This window comes from Cervus canadensis, chromosome 21, assembly GCF_019320065.1.
Source record: "Cervus canadensis isolate Bull #8, Minnesota chromosome 21, ASM1932006v1, whole genome shotgun sequence".
Lineage (NCBI taxonomy): Eukaryota > Metazoa > Chordata > Mammalia > Artiodactyla > Cervidae > Cervus > Cervus canadensis.
Window position 1 is genome coordinate 55,971,507 of NC_057406.1, and position 25,017 is coordinate 55,996,523.

The 25,017-nt window shown below is 46.4% G+C and overlaps 1 protein-coding gene across 1 annotated transcript in view; it reads right to left on the minus strand.

The window, feature by feature from the left end:
• Positions 1-10,546, minus strand: part of LARGE1 (LARGE xylosyl- and glucuronyltransferase 1) — a 605,065-nt gene extending 594,519 nt beyond the window's left edge. Inside the window, exon 1 of the mRNA XM_043439875.1 lies at positions 10,425-10,546. The gene's annotated coding sequence lies outside the window, so the exon portion shown is untranslated. The remainder of the gene's footprint in view (positions 1-10,424) is intronic.
• Between the last annotated feature and the right edge of the window lie 14,471 nt (positions 10,547-25,017).

The following is a 25,017-nucleotide window of genomic DNA, read 5'->3' on the forward strand; positions in this document are numbered from 1 at the left end:
TGAGTGTAAGCCAGTCTCAGTGCTTCAAAGCACTGACACAGAAGGAAGAAAATAAGAAAAGCAGACAGATATTGACAATGCCAAGGAGAAGAGGACAAGCACATTTTGGGGGGTTTTAGGTGATGCCCCCTCTCACTCTGTCCTTTCAGCTCCTAGTCACTAAGACCCAGATAGAAACTCTCTCCTTCTCTGACTCCCTCCAGCAAAATGCTACCCAAGACCCCATGCCCACTGCCCTCCATCCACGCCTTCATCACATCGACCGCCCTCACCAAGACAAGGCTATTAGAGGATGCAAGCAGGTGAGCCCATTTCCATGTTCCTAATGTCGAACAGAGACCTCACAGAGCAGGAGTTTCGTGAATGGTGGCTGATGAATGAACACTAGCTAAGGAGATGCTGACCGATGACCTCAAGGAGACAGAAAGGGTAGAGGGCCTGTGGGTAGGAAGGAGAGATTCTGATTAGAAGCCAGGTCAGTATGGAGACAGCAGACAGAGGAGTTGGGACAGCTGTGAGTTGGATCCTGGCTCCATGGTCTGTGACTGTGTGATCTGGGCAAAGCTCAGCTTCCACAACGGGAAAATGGGAGAGTAAGACCACTCACCTCATAGGGTCATCGTTAAGGATGAAGTGACATAAAATGAACAAATGGAAGAGCGGCTGGCACAAAAGCAGCACACAAGAAATAGACTGGAGCTGAATGCGCTGGAGGAAAGGGCAGAGGGCAGACACCCAGAAGGTAGGGCATATGAAGAGGGAGAGCCTCAGACTGCATAAAATGGTCAGGAAGCCAGGGTCCTCTCCTGCCTCCCCTCTGGACCATTCTCTTGACCTCCCCAGCCTTAGTTTCCGGACTGGGAAATGAAGGTCAAGTGGTTCAAGGGTCAGCTGCAGCCCCGGCGGTGTCTCAACATCACAGCTCAGATGTGCACCGAGAAGGAATCCGTGAGTACTTACAAGGTACTGCCAAGCCTGGGCAGGAAGGAACTATGCCAACAGAGAAGGCGGAGAAGATACCAAGATGGTAAAGAAAGTCCTTCCTACTGGACGCTGAGCACCTGAGTACCCGCTCTGTTCACTCAGGTCCATTTCACCCTCCAAATGCGGGAGCCCTGGCCGCATCCACATCTAAGTCCCTCCACATTCATCGACAGGAAGGTCATCATCCACCATCCGTCCGAAGGTGTGCTATATTTAAGATGCTTTTCAAGGCAACCTGACCTGCATGTGTGAATCAGCATCAGAGCCTGTCCACTCCTCCCAGGCCAGAGAAGTCACAGTCCCTAGAAACTCAGAGGAAAGGAGACCCACGCCGCATTCCAGAATCCTATTTCCCCTGCCTTTTTACAAAGTCGTCAGTGTCTGAACCACAACAATGAACTCCTAAGAAAATTCATTTTGCTGATCTGAAATGTCCCTCACATTTTTAAGATAACAGCTTTCGACAGAGACCTCAAGGAGTGCATGTCTGTGAGTCCACCAGTATCCACTCAGCTCTCTCTCCCCATCACCTCTGCTCTGAAGCTGGAAGCACAACTCAGACAACAAATCACTCTGTATGGACACAACTGTTTATTCACTGCAGACCCACTAAGTGACCAGCGCCACGCCTGCAGGCGAGAGAAGCCCCGCCCTGGGAATCACTCAGCCTGTCTTGGCTCCTCAGGCAGCCACGAAATACCATTCCCTTCCAGGAGGAGAGCTGGCATCAGTCAAGGAGGCTGATACACAAATAGTGTTGGCAGATTAAAGATCTATGCAACTGTTCTGGAAACAAAAGCCAGGAGGGGATGGTTCCCAGTTAGCCACAAAAATGTTAACCTCAATAACAAACATGTGTCTAACGCACCAAGGCAGTCCCTTACCACAGAGTAACACTGAAGAGTCCATGATTCGCTACTGAATTTAAATTAAAAAAAAAAAAAAGAGTAAGAATGGCATCCCCACATGACTAAGTTCTGTTGTAAATCCCCCTAAATTCTCATGCTACCACATAGAGCTGGAAAGATCAGCGAAAGTCCTTTCTTCCCAACTGGCCTGGGGATGTCAAAATAAAGGGCTCTGTTAAGAGCAGGCCCCATCCAGTAGCCCAGGTTCCATCTCCATCTGCATTTGCTGCCCATCCAAAGCGTGGTCCCATAATGTGACACAAGAAGCTAAAAGTATGGATGAAGCTGCACATCCCATTCTCACCCCAGCCTGTGATTATCTACCACTCCAGGTTGCCCAAAATTACCTCTGGAGCCTTAAGTGCCTTCCATTTTCTTTCATTCCTAGAACCAATTCTTTTTTGGAAACTTTCACAAGAGATAAAGGAAAAAAAAATAAAAACCAAAAGCCCTAGATATTTCAGGGCAGGGAAAAAGCAGCCAGCGAGTGAGCACGATTTCGATTTTTTTTGTAAATGTCTCATGCATATCGCCTCGACTGTATACTTCGGTGGAACAAAATTAATTCCACGTCTCTCCAACTAGGAAAATGCAGAAGCCTATGGAAACTCTAACCCAATTTACTTTTTAAACCACTTCTGTTCCTAGTATGTCCTAAGACATAGAACATGAGAGTGGTTGAGGAACTCATGCAGATGGATAGTTATGAAGTTATGACTGAAATTGCCAGGAGGAATGGTGGTTACATTGATAAAGTGGCCCCAGTACGTAGGCAAGCAAAGTAACAATATGCAGTCAGTGGCAGGAGAAGCTGGTGTTATTTGTTAGAATACTGAAGTAGGTGTTTTGTTTTGTTTGTGAGTTAACTAATAATCACCAAAGGTTATACCCATACAATACTGAGAAATAGGGAACAAAATACAATTATCAGAGGACACTTGCTCTACAATACTGTGTTGGCCTCTGCCACACATCAACACGAATCAGCCACAGGTATACATTCAGGTCCCCTCCCCCGGAGCCCCCCTCCCCATCTCCACCCCCATTCCACCCCTCTAGGTCGTTACAGAATGAGTTGAGCTCCCTGCGCTGTGCTTAGACACTCAGTCATGTCCAGCTCTTTGCGACCCCATGGACTGTCACCGGTCAGGCTCCTCTGTACACGGGGATTCTCCAGGCAAGAATACTGGAGTGGGATGACACGCCCCCCCTCCAGGGTGTCTTCCCAACCCAGGGATGGAACCCAGGTCTCCCACACTGCAGGTGGCTTCTTCACCACCTGAGCCACAAGGGAAGCCCTGAGTCCCCTGTGTTATATAGCACATTCCCACTGGCTATCTATGTTACAAATGGTAATGGATGTGTTACCATGCTATCCTCTCAATTCGTCCCATTCTCTTCTTCCCCCACTGTGCCCACAAGTCCGTTCTCTATGTCTGCATCTCCACTGCTGCCCTGCACATGGGTTCATCAGTACCATCTTTCTAGATTCCATATGCATGCACTAATATACAATACCTGTCTTTCTGATTTACTTTACTTTGTATAATAGGCTCTAGGTTCATGTACCTCATTAGGACTGACTTGAAAATGTTTTTTATAGCTGAGTAATATTTCGTTGTAAATGTGTACCACAATTTCTGTATCCATTCATCTGTCGATGGACGTGTCCTAGCTATTGTAAAAAGTGCTACAATGAACATTGGGATACATGTATCTCTTTCAATTAATGGTTTTCTCAGGGTATATGCCCAGTAATGGGATTGCTGGGTCATATGATAGTTCTATTCCTTGAAAAGTTTATATTTGAAAAATCCTTGGTTTTCCTATAACAGGCAAGGCTCTCAAAAGCGTCCATCATGATTGTGTTACTCAAATAACTTGAAATACAATAAAGGAACTATTAAAAAGAGGTTTGCTATGAATCCTTTTTGTAAAATAAAAATACTTTTGTACTCCAATTACTTCCTTTGAATTATCTGCTTCTAAAAATCAGATTTATAAGCCAAATTCTCCTAAAACAAGGCATTCCTATGCTTAGCTACAATTACAAAATCAACAGTTAAAGAGTGAAAAATTCTCCCAATTCTCCTAAAAACAGGCGATTCCTACACTTAGCTTCAATATTGAAATAATAATGCCACAAACCTTATATTTACAATTGCACTTACTTCTAATCTCCCCTTTCCAATAAGCACAGCCCTTTCTACCCAAGGGAGCATCAGAACCAGAGTGGTGAGGAAGCTTCTTTCTAGCAACACAAATTTGGAGGCTTAAAGTTTAGTTGGTTTGCAATTTTCCTGACTTCTACTTCGACACAACTGCTTTACTGCATTTGTTTTTCCTCCCAAAATTCCTCCCTTCACACTCACCCTACAGTTCCCCTACAAAGTAACCTCCCAGGCGAAATGAGAAGGTTCTCCTTTTCATGTTAGAGTCCAGGCTTTGCAAAATGCCACAGGGTCAACTCAGCTTTTATCTACTTAATTTGGAAACAATTACAATTTTCAGCATCGCTTTTTATCACAAAGTGCATCATCCTCATGTAGTTCTCAGAGAATAGATAACACTTCCAAACCCACTGGTTTCCGTAATATAGAAAAACTTAGCAAGCAAGCCCAGCTGCATATCAATGGCCTAACATATCAGAGAAATTCTAATGCAGTCTACAATTCTATGGAATCTACAACCAACACAGCAAAGGTTTTGTGGTTCTTTTCTTCATCACTGTATGCTTGTAGTGATTTGATAATTCATCGTAGGGTACACCTTTGAACTGGTCAGGTCTCTTTTCATTTTAGAGCTAGAAAGCTAGAAAACCTAAGGAGTCTGAGCTTTGCCACTAACTTAGACGAACCCTTTCTCTGGCCTCTGCATTCCTAGTTACAAGACAAAAAACTCACGGAAGTATGGAGACAGCACCCAAAGCCGCCCGGAGAAGTCAATACACAGTCTAAGGTCACACAGTAAGGCAGCATTAGTTCACTCAGTCGTGTCTGACTCTTTGCGACCCCATGGACTGCAGCACACCAGGCCTCCCTGGTGCATCACCAACTCCCGGAGCTTGCTCAAATTCAAGTCCATCGAGTAGGTGATGCCATCCAACCATCTTCACCTCTGTCAACCCCCTCTCCTCCTGCCCTCAATCTTTCCCAGCATCAGGGTCTTTTCCAATGAGTCACTTCTTCACATCACGTGACCAAAGTACTGACGCTTCAACTTCGGCATCAGTCCTTCCAATGAATATTCAGGACTGATTTCCTTTAGGATTGACTGGTTTGATCTCCTTGCAGTCCAAGGGACTCTCAAGAGTCTTCTCCAACACCACAGTTTAGAAGCATCAATTCTTCAGCGCTCAGCTTTCTTTATAGTCCAACTCTCACGTCCATACATGACCACTGGAAAAACCAAAGCTTTGACTAGACGGACCTTTGTCGGCAAAGTAATGTCTCTGCTTTTTGATATGTTGTCTAGGTTCATCACAGCCTTTCTTCGAAGGAGCAAGCATCCTTTAATTTCATGACTGCAGTCACCATCTGCAGTGATTTTGGAACCCACGAAAATAAAATCTCTCACTGTTTCCATTGTTTTCCCATCTATTTGCCATGAAGTGCAAATCAGCATAAGTTGAAGCAAGATGTGAACCCAGATCTCCAGATTTTACCTAAACTACGCTGCCTCCCAGTCAACTCAACTGATCTCAGGGAAGGATGACAGAGACACAGACAGAGACAGAGAGAGAGAGACTTCTACCTTCACTTTCATCCTGGCTACTGTTTTGGGAAAACTAAATATATTTGACCCTGGGGATCGCTGCTGCAACTGTGGTTTTCCATTCTCTCTAATGTCCTCTGGCCAGTGTGTGTGTGCCAAGTCGCTTCAGTCACATCCAACTCTTTGCGACCCCATGGACTGTAGCTGACCAGGCTCCTCTATCCATGGGATTCTCCAGGCAAGAATCCTGGAGTGGGCTGCCATGTCCTTCTCCAGGGGATCTTCCCGACCTAAGGATCAAACCCACATTTCTTATGTCTCCTGCATTGGCAGGAGGGTTCTTTACCACTAGTGCCATCTAGGAAGACGGATGCCTCTGTTCCTCGCTTCAGGATTTTCATCCCACAAAACAGTCATAGGCACATACACGCCCATCCTCAAGACTACAAAACTCTTCTTTTTCCAACAGCAAAGAAAGTTGAGGCCAGAACTGAGATGATTCGAACACAAGAAGCTTTCTGAGTGTTAAATGCAGCCACAACTCTACCCAGAAGCAAATCTGACAAAATGGAATTCACGCTCATAGGGAAGAATCTGTCCCCCTCGCTGTATCATTTGTCAAGTAACACCATCATTTCTCCCACTGCTGCATAATCACCTAATGAAAGCCGCAGATGTAATTCATGTACATAGGAGGACAGACTTATGGTTGATAAGGGACCTTTTCTTTATTTGTATTGCTAATAGTTTTTTTTTTTTTTTTTAAGAACAGGCAAAATGCTGTATGTAGGATAAAGAACAAAAAAAGAAACTGTCCTTTTCTGCTTTTAATAACAATGTGGGATAATCAACTGGTACTCTTGGACCTTATCCAGCAATCATTCTTGCCACAGCTTGAATACACAGAGCATGAAACCAGGAATCCTGTTAAATTATTTCCCTGCTAAGTAACACCAAGCTTTCCTCTTCCAGAACATCCTATCTTCCAGCCACACCACTGACTGTTCTCCATTCACACTACATATTTTAAGGTTTCCATGCTGTTCTTTCTGCCTGGGATTCTGTCCCATTCTACTATCCTGGCAAACTCAAGCTCATTCTTCGAACAAACCTGTACTCTAGAATACCTCATTGTAATGGTTCAATGTCTGCCTGCCCCCAGAAGACAATAAACTAATTGTGGACCCTCGGTAGCCTCCACACAGAGCATGGCATCTGTCACATGACAGATGTTCTGTTATCATCTGCTGAGTTAAAAGAAGAAAAGCCTCCTGGAATACATTCAAGAAGATCCCCTGGAGAAGGGAATGGCTACCCACTCCAGTATTCTTGAGTGGAGAATTCCATGGATAGAGGAGCCTGGCAGGCTATAGCCCATGGGGTCGCAAGGAGTTGGACACAACTTGGTGACTTTCACTTCCAAGCCTTAGCTTTCCTGGCTGCTGCCTCCTGCTCTCCGAATGGCAGCAGGGTCAGGGAGGAACAGAGGACTTGAATGCCTCTCACTGTCAGATGCTGTGGGGCAGCGGTTCAAAGCCTCATCAAGACTAGCAGATCCTGGGAGCTGGCTGAATCACCAAGGGTGCCAAGGGCCGGGGGTGAGGGCATGACCTGGAGTTCTTAGTCCCCTGAGACTTACATCCCTGACCCTGTGTGCACCCACTCTGAGAAGCTCTGGCTGCAAACACACCTTCACCTTATTCTTGGACCCTAAAGGAGGCCCAAATCATGTGTCAATTTCTAACTCAACCTCTGCCACGTGGATTCCTTGAAAGTCACAAGACTTCGTTCATGCCTTAAGATCACAGGACACACCTTCCCCAAGACCAGTTTTCACTAGCTGACTCTCAATGGAAAATTTAAAAGTATTTTCCTGTTCTAATCTCTTACCCCCTGGCTATACTGTGCTTAGGAGAATCAATCTACAAAGCCTTTGATAGCAGAAATACAGTTTTATGCTGACCATTTCCCCTAGGTCCCATCAGTAGCTCTCCTCAAACTACTTAAATATGCACTCTACATATGGGTAAAGGATCACAACTACAACCTACTAGACTCCAAAATTCTGGGAAACGACTCCAGCAGCTTCACAGACCCAAAGGCTGAGTCTGATTCTTGATGCTGTGCTGGGTCTTTAAGAATCCAGTAACTCCTAAATCTTGGCAACATCTGCCTCTCTTTGTGCCAGTATTCCGAGCTGGGCAGTCTCTTCTTGGACTCTTTCTCCAACCTTTCCTGTCTGCCCATCTCTGGAGTCAGTTTTGATAAGACTTGGCCACGATGGGTAAGCCTGAGCCAGGCAGCTTTGTTCTTCAGCTGAAATAGAATTATCTTCCATTTCTGCTGCATAACACCTAGACACTGATGATTTAATACTGTTAAAAGTGCACAGAACCTGGGATGAGCGTGCAACCACGCTGCCAACCGTTATGTTACATCTGTATAAATACAAGGCGTGTACTTTTACGGGAATGACAGTGAGAAACTTTAAGCTTAAAGGAGGCAATTTAGACACCAACGAGAATGAAGGTGGCATGTTTTCATGAAGACAGCAGAAGATGTACAGCTCAAAAAACCAAAAGCGGGAGTTAAGATCACAAACCCCCAGGGAAATGAGACCATCCATCTAATGCCCAAGGAGAGAGTTTGCAGGAGGTTCTGTCTCCCCAAAACTTATAGCCCTCACGTACTTAGATTATCACTGAGTCTTTTCAGAGTCTCACACAGTACTTTGCAGATCACCTGTTATTGCCCAAATGACACTTTAGATGTAAGCAGGCCTACTGCTTAAGCATTCAGAATCCACTCATTAGTGCAAGCATGTACTGGGTACCAAAAACTTGGATTCCTGAGCTTTCAAGATAAACCACAGCCTTCTGTAACACAGGTCCTGGTGTTTTCTTCATCAGTGATGGAATAGAAAACTAGTCCCCCCTAGTGTCCTGCCACCGTACGGAGCGGAAGGATGGAGGCACTCCTGCATCAACTTTCAAGCACGACTCAGGATCCCAGAACCACAGGAAACCTTCGCTTCCTTCCCAAGAGGTGGAAGCACTCCTGGGACCTGCAATGATATGGAAAAACCTTGCATTTCATTCCTGAGGCCCTTCTAAGCTATGTTTTAAAAAGGCAAAGGAATCTGCATTATCCCATGTCAAAAAGTTAACCCCCGACCCAGCACACTTCACTCAGTGTTAGCCATACTTGCTAGCAACCTCCACTTATCCCAGAGCAATACCATCTTTTCTTTAAAAACCTCTCTATCCCACTAGGGAGATTTATTTTCTTTCCCTACCATTCTCAAAAACCCACTAAGAGCTAAACCTGGACAATTTTGCCTCTCTGTTTCAATTAGTTTTCTTCCCGGGATGGAATTAACAGGGCCAGGCTCGATAAATGTGTGTTCTCCGCAAGCAATTTTCACTAAAGTGTAAAGTACTCTTGAAAAATAAAGGTACACTAAGAGACGTGTGAAACCTTCAAGCCAGTTTTGTTTTTTTTAATCCTCAGCAAGGACTCTCCATGCCCGCGAGTAATTCATTCATGTCACCCATTTGTGAGGGATGAGAGAAGAAACCTCCACGTGTTCCTGTCCCAATTTAGAATCTTCCTTTATCTTAAGTCTATCAAAGCTGACTCCTGAGGTGGGAAGGAGGCAGGAGAGGTGAGGAGGAAAATTAACCTGATGTGACTGCCGGCAGGGAGTGAATAAGCACTTTGGGTTTTCACCTGTGTCGAAAAGGGTTGGCACCTGCCTTTAGCGAAGAGGAATGCCCACCTGGTGCCCCTTCCCCAGTCCCACTCCCACCCAAGAAGGAAGCTGGCACCAGAGCCCACTCTGGGGGCACTTACATAAGACCCTGGGGATCATTTTAACAGACTGAGTGACAAAATTCAGATTCAGAAATGGGCAAAAACCTGCTCAACTGAGGTACATCAGTTCAGGGACCAAAAAAAAAAAAAAAAATCCATCCCCATTAACAGGGTCACCCGGGGGGGACATATTCAGGGCAGGAGAGACAATCTGCTCCCTCCTAGGTGACCCATTTAAAATCAGATCGTTCCAAGGGAAGCTCACAGGTTCAGTAAATTTCACACAGGCAAGGGTAGGCTTGCGGGGACTGAGGTTCCTTAAGAGGAAAATTTCAAAGAAGGTGCTAAGGCAGCAAAACAACTTAAGAATGCACAAACTTTGGAGTCATTCCATCCTTCAGAAACAATGACTTTCACAAGATGGGATCGCTACCCAGAGACCACCCCTCACAAGCAGGTTTGTCTAACAGGGGTGATACTGATGCTACCATTGTCACCCAAACCGCTCTGTCCAATCGAGGGACTCGCGGTCTGCGGCTCTCACCCCAAATCGGCCTCGACTCTGCAACATGGAGCAAAGAAAAGTTCTTCACAGCATCACGCCTGGAAAGGCAGGTGGGGATCGCCCAAAGGGACAGCTTCAAATACAGCAGGTTCCCCTAAAGCACAGATGCTCACAGCTAACAAGCAGCATGGGGGAGGGGGAGGGGACAACACCTCCCGGTGTTAACGGGAAATTCCTCCTTGCTCCCAGTTATCAGCCCGAGAGCCTAGGAGCAGGGCAGGCCCGGGGATGAGTCCTAGAGGACTCCAGAAACTCGGCGACTTCTCACTCCAGCCTCTCCAGGGCTCTGGGCCCAGGCGGCAGAGGGTGTTCCCTCCCTCCCTCCCTCTTCTCCAGCATCCTGAGCAGAGGGAGTACCAGCCACAGGTCGGGAGAACTCGTCCGGCGCCGCTCACCAGGGAGCCCCCGCGCTGGCTCTCTCGCACCCCCGGGGTTCCTACCTTGGCCGTGACTGCCGCTGGGCAGAGGGAGACAGCGGAAGAGCCGTGTGGCTCGGCGGCGCCGCCGCCTACGAGGCGCAGGGGTTCCGGGTCGGGGTCCCAGCAGGCGCTGCCCGAGTCCGAGCGGCGGTGCCAAGCGCAGACTTCGGGGCAGCCCCCGCCTCGGAAGGCGGCGGGGAGGGTCCGGGCCGCCCGAGCTGAGCACCGTTTCTTCTTCCTCTCCCTTGGACACTGCTGCCTGGAGCTGCTCCCTGCCCCCCGGACTCTTCCGAGCCGGGGGCGCCCCGCATGGGATGGGGCCTGGGTCTGCCTCGGGCTGGGTCCGGGGAGGTGGCGCTGGGGAGAGACGCGGGGCGGCCGCCGGGGCCGGCTCCACCTCCCGCGCTCCCCGGAGCCGCTTCGCCCCTTCAGGGCAGGGCCTGCCCGCTCCCAGCCCGGCCGGGCGAGCGCAACCGCGCCCCCAGCTTCGGGCGCCCGGGCTCCCGCGCGGCGGCGGAGCGGCGGCAGTCCGGCCGGGCCGGGCACCGAGAGCGCGGCGGCGAGGGGGCTGCAACCGGCCGCGGCGCCCCCTCCCCCCGGGCCTGCGCCGCCCGCCCGCGGCTCCGCGGTAAGGAGACGCTGGAGAGGGCCTCGCCCCGGCCTGGGGCGCGGGGCCGGGGGGCGCGGGGCCGGGGGAGGCGCCCCGGGAAGGTCACCGGAGCGGAGGCGGGGCGCAGAGCAGTGGGTGCGGGGAGCCGAGGCGGGCGGCCCCGCTGCCTCCGGGAGCGCTCGCCGGCCTCGGCCGCCGCCGCCGCCTCCGAAACGCGCCGGCTTCCCCGAGCGCCCGGCACTCGGAGCTGGGCGGTCGCTGCAGCCGCCGCAGGCAGCCGGGCGCCGCTGGCCGGAGCCGGCGCGCGATCCCCGCCTCGCGCGCCGGACCAGGCGGGGGCCGCCTCGCGGGGCCCGGCGGGGGTGCAGTCGGGCGAGCGCTGGGGTCCGAGGTCCGGTCTGGCCCCACAGCCGCGTGCCCAGGGCGCCGGGCTCGCTCAGCAGCTGCAGTGACTGTGTGTCTGTGTCATGTCTGTGCAGCTGGGGGGGACCTCGAGCCCCGGCCGGGCTCCGAGCGGAGGCGGGGCCAGTGCCCGCCTCGGCGCCCGCCTCCACCCCGTGACGGCGGAGCCGGCCAATCGCAGGCGCCTCAGCCTCTCGGACCGAGCGGCCGCCCCGCGCCGAGGCTCCGCCCCCGGACGAGGCTCCTCCCTTCTACTTCTTCTGCTCTCTCGCACTCAGGCGGAAGCAACACCCGGAGCCGGGATTCTGGCCCGGGCCGGGCTGAAAGGGTGCAAGCTGGGAGCTCCCCGCCCTTCTCCCTCCCCAGCCGGGCCGCTCCCGGCCGCCTCGGGCTTGGCGAGCCTCGCGGAAAGAGGGGGAAGGGAAGCGGGACGGGTCCGCAGCTGCTGCCGTAGAGACTCTTGTTGCAAGCTCGCAAGGCCGTGCAGCCTGTCCACGCCTGCTTGTACAAAGCAGCCGTCGTGGGAAGTAGGAAGTTTCCCCGCCTCCACTTCTCGGGTCGCCGCTCTTCTCGAAGGTGGGCAGGATATGGGACAGGCTGAGGCTGCGAGAAGCCACGTTGAAGAGCTTTGACAGCATCATTTGGAGCTACGTATTCAAAAATCCGGTCCAAGGCTCCCTATTCTTTGGGGAAACTGCATTTCTTTGCCCCCCCCCCCCCAACGCTACACACACACCCTAAGCAAGCACAACACGCCCCCTCCCTGTTCTGATTTCATTCTTGCTCTTTCCCTCTCGGCACAAGAATCCCGAGCGCAGGATCCCATTGAATGGACTTCCAGTCTCCCAATCCTAAAGACCAGCGTGGGTCGCTGAGACTTCTCTATAGGAAAGAAAGGGTGAAATCGACTAGGCCGGGGGTTGGGGGCCGGGGGGGCCGGTGAGGGTGGCTGGAACGGGGAGGCCCGGAGAGAAAACCCAGAGACGGAGAAAGCAGACAGGGAGAAGGATGGACAACTCTGGGAGTCCGGAGCTCCGGCGCGCGATCCAGCTCCTGGGTTTTTCCTCAGCTCGGTCCCAGGGCTTCTGGGGTCCCCTTCCCCCCAGGGTCCCCACCTCTCCCCCGCCGGCTGGGCAGCGGGTCTCTGCCTCGCCTCCGCGCGGCGCTGTTTTAGCTTGGGTTTCAGAGATAGCAGCGGAAAGCCCACCCTAGTCCTTGGAAGAGGCAGGGAAAGGAAGCAAAAAGAGAAAGTGCAAGGGTGGGGAAGGGAGTGGGAGCGTCAGCAAAGGACGCCGAGCTCGGGCTGCCGCGCTGACCACATTCTCCAGAGGTCAGACTGGGAACCCAAGGGCTCTGGCGGTTGGTCCCTCGCTCCGCTCCGGAGCTGACTAGCTGCCTTAGTAACCCGAGTCATCGCCAGGACCCTTCCCCCCACCCGCTCCCTTCTTTCCAGCCTCTTTTAGCAACGACTCCCCAACCCACCCACCCCAATTTACGCCGCGAGCACCTCCACCACCCGCTCTTGCCCAGCTCCGGAGCGCAGTTTACCTAATCTCTGTGGCCACCGAGCCGAGGAGAATGCAAATAGAAGGTAGTGTTTGCACAGCAGCGGTCCCAGCGAAGGAGCTTCGGGATAAGTTAACTACGAAGCTGGGGTCCTGCTGTCTTATCTCCGCGGGGACGAGTCTGACCCTGCACATTTGCAGGGATAGGAGATCTTATCTGGTTTTGATGCCATTACCGTGTCGGAGAACATTAAATGCTAAAATATTATCTAATATCCTTAGAGGCCATTAGAGTGTCAAAGTTTAATGCCAAGCCTTTTAGCTCGAAAGCTGCTCCTCTCTTCCTGTGACGTGCAGCTCTGTTCTAGAACGCGGTGAAAACAAGTGGATCGTTTTTATTTTTTGCGGCCGACTGTCCTTGCTTCCTCCTACTCCCCCCTAGTCCAACCCCCGCCTCAGAACCGGGTAAAGTTAAGGCAGGAATTTGGGCTTTCTTTTTATTCATTGCTTTGCTTCAATTCATTAGTGGTGTAAAATACATTGTTACATTAGCATATGAATAAGAGTAATGTGACTGACAAAGGAGAGACCTGAAATTTACAAGCAAAGAGGAAAATAATAGAATAACATCAGAAACTAAAAGATAAGCATGTGGGAAATAAACATCTCCATTATAATTACCCCAATGTAGTGAATTCTTGAGATCGGATTTTAGAAAGAAAAATATGAACATGGTAGGGGAGGGAATAATAGTCACCTTGGTCAGTAAGGTACATTCATTATTCAGGGATTTCACAAAAATTACTTGCATCAGTCAGTAAGCACCTTAAACATGTAAAAGCTTTCCTCTGTCAATTCAGTTTTGCAGTGTTTTAAAGTCAGTGGAATATCTAATACTGTAAATGATAGGAATGTTGCCAGACTGAATTATTCCACAAACTGAACCCTTCTGTTAGTTAATATCATGTCAAACCCCACATTTGAAGAATTCCTTCTCCCCACCAGTGGGAGATTTTAGCTATACCTGTATCTGTATCTTTATCTCCAAAAGTAGGATGTACTTGCCTATGAATTATAGCCCTTTGACACAAACCAGATATAAATGTCTTCAAAGGATTTCAGCTATGATATAGTATGAGGAATGCAGAATAGAATAGGTAAGGTGATATATCTGTTATTTCTAAGGAATCTGCACTGCTTTTGCTAAGAGCTGAGAATTGAAAAAAATATTGAGCCCTCTAAACCGACTGTTATCTATTTATCAACACACTGTTATTGCACCTGTCACAGGAGAGATTCAAAAAGGTCTCCAAAAAAAAAAAAAAATCAGGGTCAAGGAGATCTAATCATAAGAAACCTATTTCAAAACAGCCACTAGGGGGCCCTAAAAGCATCTCAAAGAGGAAGGAGAAAAACCTGCTCTCACCTCTGTTTTTCCAGGTCTTATTTTCTGGATACTAATGAAACTGGAATCTAAAAACAGGGTAGGAGCATGGTGCAAAGTTTGGAGGCAAATTGAGCATTACGTCTTAAAAGACCAGAGTCTCATTTTGACTGACGAGTGAAGAATATGTGCCCCACTCTGCTTGCCTCCAAAAAATACAACAGTAAAAGGAATATTGCATTCATTGAGATGAAAGTGGCCAGATAGTCTTACCCACTTTAAGTTGACTCAGTTATTTTTACTGTTCCAAAGAGAACCTCCCTTCTAAGATTGTCGGGCTGTTTTCTGAATGCTTTGAATGTTCAAATGATAGGTAGCAAGATGAATGAATCCTCACAGGGGCGACATGAAAAAACTTTAAGCAACCTATACGACAGAGCATCCACCAGCCAACTTATGGAAAGCCAGCTAGCCATAGGGGCACTAGCAATAACCAAAGTCCTGGAAGTGAGGCAGGAGATAGATAGTCCCCAGGCTAAGCAGCTGAAAACTGTCCCCTGTGGACAGACACTCCAAGATAAAGGTGATGACAGGAGTAAGGAAGAGCTGAGTCCTGCTTGAATAAAAGATAAAGAAACCATGTATTTCTCATCCTCCAGGTCAAGGAGACCTCCTTGACTACACATGCGCAGAAAGTCTCCTTAGGGGTCAAAAGGGAAGGGTGCCAACCCGTAAGGGATGTTGTCAACCTTCCCATAGGCCTCTGTGCTGGAATCCTTCTTGGCTAAAAGATGTGCATGCATGCCAAGGAGGGACCTAAGACAAGTCAGATGTTGTGAAAGTAATGAGATAATTGGCCAAAGGGAAACACAGGCCCAGAAGAAGTGCTCTATGTAAGTAATTGGTCACCTCGCTGGGGCTCTCCTCCCCATTAGGGAGGACACCCACACCCTTTTCTCTCCAGGATGCATCTCTGCCTTGCTTCTGTCTTCAATAAACTGTTTCTCTGTTCCCTCTCTGACTTGTTAGGCTATGTCTCTAATAGTTAACTTTTTACTTGTTTTTACAGTTTTTGCCTGCTTGAAACATTTTTGCTTTCAAATGGAGCAAAAGCCAGGGAAACTTTGCCTCTTGCCTCTGACCCTTGCTGGTCTAGTGGCTAGGATTTCTGGTTTTTTCACCCAGGCTACCCAGGTTCAATGCCTGGGCAGGGAACTAAGATCTCACTCCGAGTCATTGCTCACTGCTATCTCCTCGAGATCAGAAGCACCTGGAAGGCCAGGTGTTAAATCTTTAGTGGATTTAATGGTGAAATTGTAGAGGTGGGAGGGAGGTGGACGTTCTTTGAGGGGAAGCCAGTGGCTGCTGGGGTGGTGAGGCAGGGTATAGCAGGAATGGTGGGGGAAGGGGGAGCTTACCTCTGGAAACACTTAACAGCCAATGTGGAAGTATTTCAATATTTTAACAAATAATGTTTTATTTTTTAAAACAACTGAATATCAGCCTGACCACACATAAAGTTTCCCCCAATTTTTCCTAGACTTTAATATCTAGCAATCACATTTTCAGGGCTTCCAAATTCTTAGCTGTCACATAATGTATTTCCTACATCTTCCCAGTAAATAAGATTAAGATGTCTTTTATGAGGATCAAGAATCAAACAGTGCTCAGGTTGCACATATATGGAGAAGCCTGATTATCCTTTAATTAACCAGTACTGTAGAAATAATCTGCTGATACAACAGATGTCCTTTCCAGATACATTTCAGGTGTAAATTTAAGCACCGTTTGTGATACTCTTCTGTCACTGAAGCCAGTATTCAAAAGACATGCCTGAGCCAAACAAAACGCCTCCATCAGGGATAAGCAGGGAACAAGCTACTTGCTAGCTAAAGAATTAAAGAGCATTGCAAAAGTCACCAAATTAACACCCACGGAAGTGTGATTTGAACATAATTTCACAGAAAGCAAAGCAAGTCTCAAACTGAAACATGAGACAGGGAATGGGCATGAAGTCTTTCTTAGTGGAATGAAAAATAGTTTGCTTTTCCATCATCGTGTTCATTAAGCAGGTAAGGTACAGGTATTCTCAAAATAGCATTATTAACATCCAGAAAACTTGCCACTGAAAGCCTCAGAGCCAGCTAATGAGAACAAATTTGATTCTAGATGGAGAATCCTATTGTCTTTAGGAGAAAGAGTTTATTCACTCACTGACTGCGAAAATCCATTAGAGGAAAACCTTGCCAGGTATATAGCACCCTGATCACCTTATGACAAAATGCTCAGCTGGGGACCCAAAGCCCCTCTGAAGACAGGAAGGAAACATTAGTGCTAAAGAGACCAATTTAAAGTACAAGAGTAACAAATGGTCCTTTACTTAGGCACTAATTCATTATCCTTGAATTGTTTTAAGATGGAATGGAAAACACCCCACACTATTACTGTGGGTCATTACAAATGTGCACTTGAAATAAGAGAATAAGGAATAAATTTTGTGGAAAATCCTAATATGCTATTTTATCCACTGAGTTTAGATTAAATCTAGAGGCAGTGATAAATAAGACCTTCCTCAGTATTAAAGTGTTTTTCCTCAGTTTTAGACTCTAGGGAGCTTCTGACTGAATCTCCTTTCTGGCCTTGATGATAGGTTTTTGAGAAAAATAATTAACTTTTTAAAAGGGAAAATTTTTTTTAATTTTTGGAAGGGAGAAGTATAGGAAAATTTATTATCACTTGTAATACAGATGATGACAAAGTGAAATAAAATACCAGATATTTTTGTACAATTTGCATCTTAATAAAATACACTTGGGTTAAAATAAATAAATAAAGCGTAGAGTAAGTTTTTCTCCTGAGATCATAGCCCCCATAAAGATAAGGGGACCTCAAGCTAATGGATCACAAGACCCTCAATAGAAGCAAAAAAATTCAAACATTGGTAAAGAAACTGAAGTCCTGAAATAAAAGATGATGGCACATGCTTTTCGGGACTTTTAAGCAGAAAACCTCTATTTAAAAAGCTGCCATAGTTGTGTGTGTATATTTTATCACATCTTGCTTTTTTTCCCTCTCTCTGTCTAAGGGACTCATAGATCAGGACATCTCCAACCTCGATGTGCCTACAGATCACCTGGGAATTTTATTAAATTCAGCAGGCCTGGAGTGGGGCCCAAGGCTCTGCTTTGGCATCTGGGTCCTGTCCATGGACCAAACTTTAAGGAGAAGGGCTGTAGAGGACTTCTGTTGGTAGTCAGCCACATCCTATGTCCCCTTTCTTATCCCAGGGGAATTATGTTAGCAGTGCTCCCCAAAAAGTAAACACTGAGAAAAGGGTTTAGGGGCAAGAAACTTATTTGGAAGCTTCAGTGAGAGGAGATGAAATAGGAATGGGAAGAAGACCAAGAAGGGGTGAATCAATGAATTGTCAGTTGTGCTCTTCTGGCAAGGACCCCCTAAGAGATTGTGTAGAATGTTGCTGTTGTTTAGTCGCTAAGTTGTGTCTGACTCTTTTTGACTTCATGGAATGTAGCACACCAGCACCCCATGGACAGAGGGATTTCCCAGGCAAGAATACTGGGGTGGGTTACCATTTTGTTCTCCAGGGGATCTTCCCTAGCCAGGGATGGAACCCAAGTCTCCTGCTTGGCAGGAAGATTCTTTACCCCCGAGCCACCTGAGAAGCCCCTGTGTAGAATGCCATTGTCGAAAACAAAACAAAACAAAAAAACCCAACTTATCTGTGATGAAAATGTTATATGTTTGCCCTGTCCAATATGGCAGCCACTAGCCATCTTTGAGTACTGTGCACTTGAATTGAGGCTAGTGTGACTTAGACACTAAATCTTTTATTTTAATATTCATCAGTTTACATTTAAATAGCCACATGAGGTTACTGCCTACTGTGTTGGACAGAGTAGGTTATAGAAAATAACTTGGAATTGTCCCATTAAGGACCAAGAAATCTAGAGGGGTATTTACCCTCCAAATCTCTTCCTTCTTGAGGTTTGTTCCTGGAAATTGGTCAGTTCCTAGTAGTTCTACCATGCTCCCCTGGTCAGAGCATATCCACAGCAGAGAGGTCACAAGTGCCTAAGTAGGAAACCTTCAGTGTATATGGAAACTGTCCATCAGAGATGGAGGTGATCCCCAAGGAGATGGGTCTAAGAGAGATGAGCAAGGTACTAATTCTTTTTTTTGCACCTGACCTGACCTCTCCTTCTTTCCAGGAGCAGACCCTGAATAGCATAAGCTCTTCCATGCATTCCGTACTCCTGACTACCATCTTGGTGCAAAGCCTAGTAGATTATCTAGGCTGGTTCAATCAAGGTGACTCTTGGGACTTTGGAATGCTGGACTACTGAAAAAATTCTGTCACCTCTGGACCATGTGATCCACAGATACAAAACTGCAGTGATTTTGCTGCCACAAAGGATAAGACTGACATGGAGAACAGCAGAGCACAGAGAGACAGAAAACCCAGTTTGAATCAGTTAGGATTGCTTTGAGCTGCCAGTGACAGAATGCACAGCTGATAGGACCTTAAGTAATGATCTCACATAAGGAGAAGTCTCAAGGTAGGCAAGTCCAGATTTGGTGTGACAACTCAAGGACATAAGATTTTTTTTTTAAGATTTATTTGTTTATTGTGGTACTGGGTTTTTGTTGCTATATGTGGGTTTTCTCTAGTTGTAGCAGGCGGGGGCTGCTCTTCGTTATAGTGCACGGACTTCTCATCGCAGTGCTTCTCTTGTTGTGGAGTATGGGCTCAGGCTTAGTAGTTGTGGCACAGGGCCTTAGTTGCTCTGAGGCGTGTGGGATTTTCCCCAGACCAGGGATTGAGCCATGTCCCCTGCATTGGCAGGTGGACTCCCAGCCCCTGGACCAACAGGGAAGTCCCATGGGCCCAAGATTTTTTTTTTTTTTTTTTTTTGGGCCCAAGATTTTTATATCCAGTCTGCTACTCTGCTGTCAGCCACATTGACTTCATGGGTTGCCTCATAGTCACAAGATGGCTGCAGTAGCTCCAAACATCATGTTCTCAAACCAACATCCAAAGCAGAAAGAAAAAGACAGGCAGAAAGTATTTCCTCTTTTGCTATATTTCCCTCTTAGGATTGACTTATGCTAATCATGACCCACCTTCTAGAAATGGAACATTGTGGGGTTTCGTTAGCAAAGAAAGAGAGGATGTGGCTCTTGGGTACATACTAATAGTGTCTGACACTTGTTGACACCACTGAGCCACTGAATAGGACCAACCCTGAAACTCACCCTCACTCTGAATTCCTCATTTACATGAGTCAATAAATCCACCTACTGTGTAAATTTTAGTTGTTTCTCTCACTTGGATCCAAGAACATCCTAACCAATACAGATAAAAAGACTTCCTGTCCAAAGACTCAGATACAGCAGGTCTCATCCTCCTTATTCCTGGATGCAATGACAGCTGATCCTCAAAGGGTTCAAGGTGCTCCCCCTCTTCCCAAGAGTGAAATTTGGTTTGGAAATCATTTGCTATTTTATGCTTGGCATAAACAGAGACCTACATGCCTCATGAGCATTAACCTGCAATTCTCACACGTCACCTAATACCGGGCATCCATGCTTGGTCTCCTGAACCACAACTCTGCTTTGCCTCAGGATCTATTTAACACACCAATCCCTCACTGAGTCTGAAGCTAATCCTGAGACCCAGCCTGCTTGGTTGGTCCTTTAGCCATCCTCACCCCTGCCCCATAGTTCCTTCCATTATTTCTGTCATGGGGGCTGGATGCTGCCTCCAGAACCTTTGCTTTGACCTTTGCAGATCTACATTCTGGCAAGAATCTGACTTGAGAACTGCTGATGACTCAAAGTGCCCGTAACAACTCTTTTCTCCACTATGCCAATTGACCTTTTGGCTTTTATTTCTGTATGTTTGGACTTGAGGATGCTACGGTCACAGAACTAGGGGATTTAGATTGATGACCTCTGCATGGATGGGTCAAGTCATTGCTGTCCCAGTTAAACTCCAGACCCAAGCCTCAAATTAGTCTCTTCTCTCATGGAAGATTAGGGTATGCACAGAAGCTATGGAAGGGCCATTTCTGACAGTGTTTTACCCACTGACAAAGATTTCTAGAAAGTCAAAGATTTCTCATCTTAAACAATTTTTTAAATTGCTCACTTAAGAAATCAAAACATGTAACCTGAGTGTTTAGAATGGTGTAGCCTATGGATTATAAGTAGCTACTATTCATACATTACTACCATTCTATGCATTCTATGGGGTTGGGAGTGGTGGGGAAGGTGAATGTGAGTCCTGCAACTGAGAACCTCCAATTCTCAATTCAGGAGTCAAGCATTTACTTTGAAGAGTTAAATGACTTTGCAAACATTAAGTCAATCTAAAGGGCTGTCATTGAGTGTTGTCAAAAGATGCAGTAAAGATAAACAGTGCTGTGAATCTCGAAGAGAGAGAAACATGGTTCATCTAGTCTTTGGAAAATGTCTAAGAGCAGGAGGTTCTTGTTGGGCTGAAGATCTGGCAAGAGTGGACCATATGTAAAAGGAAGAAGTTTCAATCTTTGAGAAGCAACAAAGATGTTAAGCGGAAGGTGTGATTGGCTAAGGTGACACATTTATTTAAAGGATCAGAAACTGGAAATGCAAGTTGGGTCTAGAATTATTTGACAAAGAGTATCTGCATCCCTACTGTGTGTCAGTTATTTTGTTGACCATTGTGGATTTTAATAAAAACAAACAGTTCTTGCTCTTTTCTAGAATGTGGCCAGGTTACAGAGAGGAAATATGACTAGTAAAAGATGATGGGTTAAATTTTTAACTTTTCTTCGACTCATCCACTGTTTTTCCTCAGTCCCCAGTTCTTGTCCATCCTACCCTCAAAATATCCTTCAAATCCATTCCCACTTCTTCATCCAAACTGTTACTGCCTTACCTCACATTTTTATCTGTCACCTGAAATACTGCAAAACCCACTTACTAGCTTCAGCTTCCTAATACTGGCCTTTCCCCATACCTACATATTAACCAATTTACCTCCACCGAGTATATCTGAGCATATTTTTTACTAACTCATGGTTCCTATGTCTTATTTATTCCATTTACTTTGCAAAAAAGAAAATGTTTATAATTCTAGTCTGATTTCCCTGTGTGAGGATCTGGGATGCCAACCCCAGACAGGTTTGGGGTGATCCCAGAGCTCCAGGGGCTGCAGAGTGTAGAGCCAAGAGAAAGCCTAAAGTTCAGAATTTCATTTGAAACCCTCAAGCGAAGTGTCAACCCTGAAATACCAGTCAGGTTTGAGTAGAGCAGAAGAAATCAGGGACAATGCAAAAGATGTGAATAATGATTTACCGTGGATTTACAAACCAATAGGCACTATTCAGAGGGGCTTTCCAGGTGGCACTAGTGATAAAGAATCTGTCTGCCAATGCAAGAGACATAAGAGATGTGGGTTCAAACCCTGGGTAGAGAAGATCCCCTGGAGGAGGGCATAGCAATCCACTCCAGTATTCTTGCCTGGAGAATCTCATGGACAGAGGAGTCTGATGGGCTCCATCAGTCCATAGAGATGCAGAGTTAGACATGACTAAAGTGATTTCACATGCCCGCAGGTACTGTTCAAAACACCGTCATGCATTCATTCATTTAATTATACTAAACTGGAATTGTTGCTGTTGTTTAGTCATCTAGCCGTGTCCAACTCTTTTGTGACCCCATGGATTGTAACCCACCAGACTCCTCTGTCCATGGGATTTCCCAGGCAGGAACACTGAACTGGGTTGCCTTTTCCTTCTCCAGGGAATCTTCCTGATGCAGGGGTCAAACCTGTGTATTCTGTCTTGCAAGTGGATTCTTTACCACTGAGCAACCTGGGGAGCAAACTGGAATATTACCCAATTGTTAAAAAAAAAAAAAGAATGAAATAATGCCATTTGCAGCAACATGAATGGACCTAGAGATTACCATACTAAGTGAAGTAAGTCAGATAAAGACAAATAACATGATATCACTTATATGTGAAATCTAAAAAAAAAAAAAAAAAATGATACAAATGACCTTAATTACAAAACAGAAACAGACTCACAAACTTCAAAAACAAACTTGTGGTTACCAAGTGGGGAACATGGTGGTGGGTAGGATAAATTAGGAGTTTGAGACTAACATATACAAACTAGCATATAGTGAAAGTCGCTCAGTCGTGTCCAACTCTTTGCAACCCCATGGACTATACAGTCCATGGAATTCTTCAGGCCAGAATACTGGAGTGGGTAGCCTTTCCCTTCTCCAGGGGATCTTCTCAACCCAGGGATCAAAACCAGGTCTCCCTCATTGCCAGCGGATTCTTTACCAGTGAGCCACAAGGGAAGCCCACATTACTATATATAGACTATCAATAGATAATCAACAAGAACCTATTGTATAGCACAGGGAACACTAATCAATATTCTATAATAAGCTATATGGGAAAATAACCTGGAAGAGAATGGATATATGCATAACTGAATCACTTTGTTGTATACCTGAAACTAACACAACATTGTAAATCAACTACACTCCAATATAAAATAAAAAATTAATAAAAAAAAAGCAACCAAGGACAAGGCAACAGATATGAATAATGACTCAGCATGGATTTTGCAATCCAGTAGGCAATGTTCAAAACACTTTCATGCATTGGCTCATTTAATCCTACTAAATCTTACGAGAAAACTATGTTATAACATGTTTTCAAAGTTCACTTTATGGCACCTCTTTTATGGAAGCCCTACATTGGGACCTGTTTTTGCTAACCAAAAGAAATCGAAAGAGGATTTTTGTTTCTATGAAAAAGGGCAAAAAACGAAAACAGTGTTCCGCATTTATTTTGCAGGGAGCCTGGACCCCAAGCTGTGAGAGCAGCCCTGTGAGCTCCTTCCCAGGGAGATACATTCAACATCTCTGCATCAAGCCGCCGTAGCTTTGAACCATGTCTGTGAGCTTCTAGGCTTCATCTCCATCTATGTTGTGCATCTGTTAGCAAGATGTGGCCTGAGGTCAGTTTACAAAAGGTGACATAGGAATGCTCTTCTTTCATATAGCAGGGCATATCTCTACTATCATCATCATGACCAGTTTACAGATTAGATACATAGGCCATAAAGAAGTCATATAACTTACCAAATGTTACACAATTAGTAATAATGGACTGGAATCCAAACACACATGATTTATTTCTAGAGTCTGGGCTTCCCAGGTGGCGCTAGTGGTAAAGTATCCACCTGCAATGCAGGAGACGCAAGAGACACAGGTTCGATCCCTGGATTGGGAAGATCCCCTAGAGTAGGAAATGGCAACCCACTCTAGTATTCTTGCCTGGAAAATCCCATGGACAGAAGAGCCTGGTGGGCCCCAGTCCCTAGGGTGGAAAAGAGTTGGACGTGACTGAGTGAGCACAAACACAAGTGCTCTTAACCACTCTGCCATATTGCCTCTGTAAAGTGCAATCACAAAAACAAATTAAGATCAAAGCAAGACTAAGGTATGAATTTGGACGTACATCTCTGAGCCCCTAAAACAGAGCTGCAGGAGCTTTTGAAAGATTATTCACAACTTGAATAATGGCTGGGGAAGAGGTGGATAAAGATGCAGGCTAGTTCCCTGTATTTTTGTCCATATGTGTCATCTAATATAGGTGCCATTCACCATCTCATTATTTTTAGCACCCTATCATTGACATATACCTTCACAGGGGGCTACCCTGGTTTGTCCTCCCTTGCACTGATCCACATTTCCATATATTCACTTCTGTTTTTTACTGCTTCATTGTAAATTTTAATTTTTTTGTTTGTATTTTCTCTCTCTTTTTTTTTTTGTTCTCCGTACAATTCTTATTTATGTCATCTGTCTCTCCTTTAACTTCATTTTCTTTGCCTTGACATCTTGGCCTTTCTGCTCCAGTTTTATGGATGTCAGGCAGGTTCTAAAGTATTACTTTATTTCCAACAGTAAATCATTTTGAGAGAACTACTCTTTCCTTGAATCTTTAAGGTGTTTTTCCCTTTCCCTTATTCTGTGGTGCTTTTCGTCGGCTTCAGGTACTTGTGGTTTTCTGCTTATTTATCCTCAAATAAGAACATATCCACCTACACGTGGTGTTCACCAGTACACTGATGATAGATTTCCCTTAGCTCAAGCCTCAAGAGTGGTAGCTTGGAATTGTTTTCCAGATCTACAGCTGGGCAGAGATTGATAGGCACACTTAGCTCCTCGCCCAGTGCTCCCTCCTTGGCCGACTTGGGTCACATGTGGCTTGCTGGTTGAGAATGAATCTCCTCTTTCCCTGTCACCTGGCTCTCCAATACTCTGAACTAGTTGCTTTTGTTGTTTAGTTGTTAGGTCATGTCTGAGTCTTTTGTGACCCCTTGGACTGTACCCCACCAGGATCCTCTGTCCATGGGATTTCCCAGGCAAAAGTACTGGAGTGGGTTGCCGTTTCCTTCTCCAGAGGATCTTCCTGACCCAGGGATGAAACCCATCTCCTGCATTGCATTGCATTGCATTGCAGGTGGATTCTTTACCACTGAGCCCCCAGGGAAGCCACACTCTGAACAAGAGAAGCAGGCAAGGGTTCTCAGCTCTTCCGCTCACTGTGCATCCGTATACTGCTGCACCTGCAGGGACTATACCTTTCAGATTCTCATGAGTTGAGACCTAGACTTTCTCAAA